Source organism: Vidua chalybeata, chromosome 5, assembly GCF_026979565.1.
Source record: "Vidua chalybeata isolate OUT-0048 chromosome 5, bVidCha1 merged haplotype, whole genome shotgun sequence".
In the NCBI taxonomy this organism is placed as follows: Eukaryota; Metazoa; Chordata; class Aves; order Passeriformes; family Viduidae; genus Vidua; species Vidua chalybeata.
The window spans coordinates 1,521,381-1,529,202 of NC_071534.1; the positions used below are offsets into that span (position 1 = coordinate 1,521,381).

General features: G+C 42.8%; 1 long non-coding RNA gene across 1 annotated transcript; it reads right to left on the reverse strand.

The window, feature by feature from the left end:
* Positions 1-432: 432 nt before the first annotated feature.
* Positions 433-7,254, reverse strand: LOC128788623 (uncharacterized). Its single transcript, XR_008431147.1, has 4 exons — positions 7,185-7,254; positions 4,020-4,099; positions 3,433-3,517; positions 433-661 (listed from the first exon to the last, which is right to left on the reverse strand). It is a non-coding gene; the product is annotated as an uncharacterized LOC128788623 (long non-coding RNA).
* Between the last annotated feature and the right edge of the window lie 568 nt (positions 7,255-7,822).

Sequence of the window (7,822 nt, forward strand, 5' to 3'; positions counted from 1 at the left end):
CCCACAGGTGTCTAGGTATATGCAGATGTGAAGGAATTAATGAACTTTTTAAATAACAGGGAAACCTTTCTGTTCAGAAGAACTGGCATCCATATATTTAAATTTTATGTATATGCATATTGCCACATTCTCTTTCAGCTAACCTTTGTGGGAGAGAAACTTCTGCTGATGTCAAAGGAGCTGGAGGACATTAGCAGCTGATGCTGGTGCCTGTCGGGTGCTGCTGGGTTTGTCTCCCCAGCACCAGGCTGGCTTCCCTCACCACTGCCAGTGACCTTGCAAACAGCTCCGACAAAGGTCGGAATGGATTCATTGATCAGCCAGGCCAAGCATATGACAGTCTGTGCCTTAATTGAATCCCAAAAGGGGGCAGACTGGGTTTTTATTACAGAGGCCAGACGATAGCACTCATTAAAAGCTCCACAGACTGTGTGGTTTACTAATTAGTTTATTATACAGACACCTTGACGATGGGCAAAGTTGTCATTTTGCCCTTTATCGCACAGGGGATGTTGTTAAAAGTTTAATCAGCTAACACTGACCAAGTTAGCTTGGCAGGCTGTGGACAGTCATTACCGAGGTCACCCCTGCTGTAGCAATTCTGACAGGGTCACAGCATGAATCTCCAATAAAAAGCACGTTACATAAGGTAAGAGTGCACCTGAAAGGGAACCAGGAAAAGAGATGTGCTCAGTGGGGAGTGGGAAACAGATGGACTGTTAGGACAAGCGAAGCCTGCTACGGTTTCTCTTTGCTTACATTGTTTAACATATGCTTTTTGGAAATATGGGGAGCTCTGAGCTACTGCTGTGATATGTTCATTAGAACACAAGATAGCCTGAACCAAAGTGGTCTGTGAACAGGCACTAAGTGGCTCTGCTCTTGCAAAAGCAGGGATGATTTTGCTAGTTAAGCAAAGCCTAACACCCAGGGAATGTGCAGATCCAGAGTGATAAGAGAACTCGCTCTGGGAAAACTGAAGATCCAGACAGCACAGGTTTCCCTGCAATGTTGCTTTTCTTTCCATTCCAGATTCTTCCTTTCTTCCAGAAGAGGCTGATGCCAGACCTCATTGCTGTCTACAGCTTCCTCCTGAGGAGAAGAGGAAGGGCAGGCACTGAACCCTGTGCTCGTGACATGACCAGTGACATGACTTGAGCAAACAGCACAAAGCTGAATCAGGGCAGGTTTAGGCTGGATATCAGGAAAATGCTCTTCACCCAGAGGGTGTTTGGGCACTGGAACAGGCTCCCCAGGAAAGTGGTCATGGCAAGATTTGTGACCAGATTCTTGGTCACAAGTATCTGGCAAGAGCTGGCACAAGCCTGGCAGAATGCAAGATTATTGTGTAATTCTCGGGGTGTTCTGTGCAAGCCCAGGAGTTGGGCTTTGATGATCTTTGTGAGTCCCTTCCAGCTCAGGAGATTCTATGATTCTACATTCTGGGTAGTTTTGTAATGTACCTTTAGTATCTCTATTCCCTGCAGGTGTGGGAATGTGCTACAGCTCAGAGATATTTTTCATAAGGTTACCTTTACTTAGTTTTACTACAGTGACATCTGGAAGTCCCAGCAGTGTTCAGAGCCTGTGTTAATACCCAGTCTTACAAAAAGAAATACCCTCTACCAACTCTGTATCAGAACACATAGATTGTAATTGGATATGTCAGATTAAGGATGGTATAAAAAAATTGAGGAAAAATGATAAAGGCTCCTGATCTTCTCTTCAGAGTCCATTTGACTGAAACTTATTACAGCTTGATATTTTTTTTTCTTAGGAACCGAGCTAAAAATAAAAATAGTTTGATCTGCCTGTCAATCACACCTATGAGGCAAATTCAGTCAAATCTTAGTCTGGATAGGGGTCTTAGTTCCTTCAGGTCTTCTGGCAGTTGGTATTTTCCACAAATGGTGGTAGAAGAGAATGATTTTAAATTATTCCCTTGAGGGAAAAGCAGGGAACACAGCAGCCATCCCTGCTCTTTCATCTCAGCTGGCTGGCAAATCAATCAGTCAGGGTGCCCAATGTACCAGATCAGCCACGGCACGTGCTGTCTCCTGTTGAACCACAAAGAAACTCAGGCAGGGGACACAGAGCAGAAGGAGATTCTTCTAGAACACAAGAATGAGAGCTGATCTGAGGGCAGGATGGAGAAACATCATCATCTCACGGGGAAGGACTAGGGAAGTTGGAATGACACAGACAAATAAGTTTAGAGCTGTTTCTTAAGAGTGGGGTAGAAAGAAAAAGAATTTGTTGAGGTTGGTATCGGTAGAGGATGTGGGGCAAAATTCCAGATAAAATGAGATTTTGTTAATTTCTGTGCAAATAATGGAACAAATAATGTCCTGGGGTGTAGAACAGTGTGACATGAAAAGAAAATAATTTTCCAGTCATGAAGAGGATCTTGAGAGAAACAAAGCAGATTTGATCCCACACAGAATCTCCTGAGACTGAGTTTTACTTTGCAGAGACAACATTTCCAACAGGATTAGAAATGCCCTCAGGCTGTGCCAGGAAAGGTTCAGTTGGACATCAGGAAGAAATTCTTCACTGAAAGAGTTGCCAGGCATTGGATTTCTCATTTCAAACTTTATTCACAATCAGCAGCTGCAATTCCAGAGTTTCAGTTCCAAAAAGAGAAAAAATGCATTAGATATATGGAATATGTTATCTTCTGGGAGCTGGAGGAGTATATGAGATATATTAGATTTGGTTTACTTATATTTTTGATTTTTTTTTGGACATAGACATCAGCTGAAATTACGGCCTTGGAGAATGAAATGGAGGATTTGGTCGTTGACTGCTACAGAAACTTTCACATGGAATATCACTGCATATTTTTGAGACGTTTCTTCCAGCCATATTCCATTGAGAATTGCACCACAGACAGAAGTCAGGAAGCCTGGTTTCACTTTAACTCTTTTTTCTGCTGCAAATGTCCAGTGCCTCCAGTTTGATACTCCATCATCACGGATGGCATGAATGGGAGAGTCCAAGCCAATTGTGCTCTATCCAGCATCACTGAAAGACTGTTCCAGTCTCATGTAACACAAAAATGTGACCTTGAAACAAACCACAGGAGTAAACTATGGTCCTGTTTGCCCTATGGCCAGGGCAAGAATTTTGTCAGACCATTTGGTCACTTTTTCCAGCCTGGAGATCTTGGTTCCTCTGCCAAGAAAACAAATCCTAATGTAGGGGAATTCACACACCTGAAAACCTCATGCTGTTCTGGAGCTGAAAACTGGAGATGGGCCCAGAAGGCTGGTTTCAGCATCACATTCCCAAATAAACACATCCAGGCAGGTAAAGTGCAACCTGGTGTGCATATATACTATTCATTTTCACTTGAACATTAGCATAAGGTGCAGTGGCAGCAGATTTGTATCTGTCATCAGATGGAGTAAAGATCAATGAGAGTGTGCTTACAGCGTGTCCCGTGGCGGGGTGTGCAGCGAGGGGACCACGAGGGGAGCCAGCTCTGTGACAAACACAACAGATGCACCTCTCAGTGCTGAGGGCAAGAATAGGAAAAGAACGCCGGTCAGACCCTCAGCTTGCTTCCCTCAGCAGAGTCCCCTTACCCTCAGTTTTTACAAGCTGAGTGGGGCCTGTGCCTCTGTTCAAAACATGGATCCATTCCCATTTCTCACTCAGGAATCTGGCTGGAATATATTGCAACACGGGGGCGAGCAATGGGTCATGTACAATGGAGGTACCATTGCCAGTTAACATGTCTTGGTAGTCACCCCAGGAGTCTTCTCACAGTGACAGATTGCTCTGTTACAACTGCACAGGCAAATGCTCCATCATTAACTCACTTTAAAAAAAAGCTGCCTTAACTGGGAAGCTAAAAGACTCCAACTTTCCCTTTTGCTGTAGCTCCCTCAGGCAATGAAGGAATTTGCGATGTGTGTCAATGAGACATTTGAAATCTCACACATTTAAATCGTCCCGACTTCAACAGCATTTTAAATACACTGAAACCAGCAGCATTTCTAAATTCAAACACTTACCAGTTTCCTTCCCACAAGCTTGCTCCTATGAGCCTCAAAGGCAGTAGAAAATGTTATGCGAACAAAGCATCTCTCTGTAACTGAATTAAATATAAATCCATTAAAAAGAGAGAGATAATATAATAATTAATACTTTGTACTACTATATTACCTTTCTATTGCAGTCTAAAGGTATTAACTCAGCCTTAGCTCACCGTTTCTTTTACCATTTTATAAATAGAAAAATTGAGGCACAAAGGGGAAAAGTAAAATAACTGAAGACACAAGGCAAATCAGTATCAGGGCAGGCATAAAATCCTGGAAATCTGGTTCTCAGTGCTGCCTCCACCATTCCAGCACCAACCTTCCCACAAGGCACAATAAATAAATGGTACCACCAGCAGGGTTATCTGAAAGTGAAAATCAGCTGTGGATCCTTAGTTCCCCACATCTCAGCCTCAGAGGAGGCTCAGTGGAGGGAAAACTCTAAGCATAAATCCAGTGGTGGGCAAATTCCGGTGACTTCCCCGCACCATGTGTGGCATTTCTGTGCCTTCACTGAGGAAATCTCATAATCCTATCCTCCAGCCTTTCACCATGGAGTGGTGGAGGAGCTCCCATTAAGTTCAGCAGTGTGAGACTGCAATTAAAGAGCGATTAAGAGTGGCACAATGCAGCCCACTGGAGGGATGAGCTGTGTTCTGGCTAACGCGATCAGCAAACAAACTCTTTTGAAGAGCTTAGACCGAGTGCGTTAGGAGAAGCACCCAGCACCAGGAATTACCACTCTGCCCTCACACAGACATAAATCCTGGAGATGGATAGACCTGTTTATCCTCCAGAGGGATTTTACATGGCCCTAGCAGGCTGCCCACCATGCAAAATCAGGCCTTTAATGATTGCTTGTGAGAACTCAGAATGACAAAGCTTTTCATTAATCGTCCATTCCTCATCCATCTCTTAATAGATCTATAAATGAATAAATACCCCAAGGAAATTGCTACTATAAAAAAGGAAAAAATTGGGTACCACTTTGAATATTGACAGACACAAGAGTTACCTTTTAACTCCGGAGTCATTCAACTTTTGTTGGAGTGTTACATAAAAGCTTTTAATTTACCGAGTACCTTTTTGTGAGTCGAGGGGATCATTTGTGACTAATGAAGAGCAAAGAACATTTTAATAATAGTGACAACTGGCTTTGATATTAATATTGTCTCAAAAAAATTCTCTTTTGAAGTCTCTGAGATTAGGAAAACCCTTTATATTTTATCCAACCGTGCTAATAAAATTGCCTTGCCTACATAATGCTCTCTCCAAAGCAAAAGAAATTTTCCCCCATTTAGTTCCCCACGCTATCCTGTGGATATTTTTATATGCATTTTTTCTCACTTGTCATTTTTCTGTGCACCAACATTTCTAATTTTTTTATTAGTTTTCAGAAATCATATTTAAATGAAAACCCAAGTGTAATGCTCTATTTCTTATGAGAACTTGAACATATTTCATATCCTTAGAAATGGAAGCCTTTTTGCATGTCATAAATATTTCTTGATCCTTTTTCCAGGAGGAAGTAGCATGGTAGGGGTGCGGAATGGAAGCCTTCTTCAGGAAAGCATCAGTTTTGTAGAAATTATGACAATAAAAGAGGTGGAAAACTAATCTATTTCAGTTTTAGGGGTGTTGTTCCATGAAAAATGGTATATAGATGTTATTTATGTACGATAGAGCCTTAGATCATGACATTTATTCGGGTGGATGTGGAGCTGACCAAAGCTAAGGGTAGGTTACTTCAGTTTTGTTTGTGATTTCTGCATCCCTACGAACTTTATTAGATCTCACAGGCTTGTTAAAGTCATAGTGAAACAAGAGATGTTTCTGAAGTGATAGATGCATCAATCTTTAGTCCCAATAAAGGGGATCAGTTACAGAAGACTAACGTGAAAAAAGTATCCTTAGCAAGTGTTGAAAAGAGTAAAACAAACACAGTTCCTCTCCAGTCTAACTTCTGTCCTCACTTAGTCTTTCATTTTTGAAATGGAACCCTAGTCAATTTTCCAACAGTTTTCAGAAAAGGTTACAAGTTAAAGCAATACACTTGCCTAAGACTCGTGTTGAACCAGGACTGCATATGATGTATTGCAAGTCATGAATCATTTGAAGCATAAACCAGAAAAAAATTCCTTTTCTTCTTTTTTTTCCTTCCCCCTACTGCCCATGATGTATTCCCTCCAGCTCTTCCTTAATTAGGAAGTTAAGCCCAGTCATTCGTCTCCAGTTGCTTCCTCGAAGCAGAAGCAGCAGTAGGGACATTAGCATGGGCTGAGCTCCAGACATTTTGCAACGTGCTCTAACCCTGTTGAGGAGATTGCCATCAGTCCCACAAAAACAAAAACGACAGACAACCTAGCAGTCTAGTCAGGATGCAAGCACAAAACAAAACAAATCTGCAACCTTACGCTGATTTAAGAAGAAATCATCCTTGATATGTCCTTGATATGTTAACTATGGTCCAGCTTTGTTATGCGCGGTGAGGAAGAGAAGGGTGTGAACCACTTCTCTCTCTCCTTGGGGCTGCACGTGTTTCGGGCACTTCTGACCAGACCCAAGTCCAGTTTCCAATTTTCAGTCAGAGGAGAGGCCGCAAGCTTTGTCCCACCTTCCGAAACCCCAGGCACGTGACAAATATCTGCAGTTTTGACAGAGAGAGAAGTTTGCTAGGGCACAGGCCTACAGCTAATGTTTACGGGCCAGTTTCCAACAAAGGCATGGCAGGCCTGGGCTGCTGACTCAGCCCTCCCTGTGTGTTTGGGGATGCTGTTGCCAGAGGAGAGACAAGCGGGGGGGTTACGAGGGGCCACAGAGCCCCTGTGATCTGCAGGAGCCGGAGCGCCCGCAGAGACTCGTTCGCTTCTCAAAGCGGGAGGAAGAAAAGGCCTCGGCCAGAGCGCGCTCAGACGAAGGAACCTTTTCTGGGAGTTTCTACAGCGCTTCCTTCGCCATGACCGTGTGGTCACCAGAGCTGGGTGACTGTATAATAAGGCTCACCGGCTCTCTGATGGAAACTTTAGGGAAGGAGAAAGTTACTGATGAAAGTGAAGGGGATTTTGTGTGTGTGTGGCTCGAGGTTTCATCTGGATTTCAATGCCTGTAAAATAAGGGACAACAGGGGAGCAGGCCACCAACCTTAACTCCCTGTGCTCTCTTCCTGAAAGTGAAGGAAGAGCATCAAAGGGAATGAGTGACAGACTCTCTGACTGAAAGGCATTCTATATTCTTGCTTGAGGTCACAGCCATGGCTGGCATCACAGAGCAAAGTCTGTCTAATTTAACATTTATGAACTCCTTGTTTCCAGGGCGCAGTCTTAAGTGGGCCAGGAAACTTAGGGTGATAATGCAAAGTTACAGTCGTGGTTATTTGGTTTTTACCTTTGGCAATTTTAAAACTTTCCAGGTGTCAGATGGCTCTTATGGATATTTTCCCTCCTATTCCTTAATCTCTCTTCTCTGTTCATCAGGCTGAAAGAGTAAAAGCCCATCCATGTCAGCAGGTTTTCCCAACACTTTTACATGCCTCCTTCCTTTGTCCATAAAATACACTAAAACATTGCAATATTCACATGAATGTAGAGGAACCATCAATGAAGTGTGTATAAATCCCTCCCACCAAATACAAAGGGGAACCATCTTGCTTATCTGATGTTTCTGCATCATGTTAAATTAACTTTTGCATAGGAATCAAGAGATGAGAAAGTGACAAAAGAAATGCATGTAAAATATTTATTATAATAAGTTGGGAACAACATGGCACAGAACTATAATTA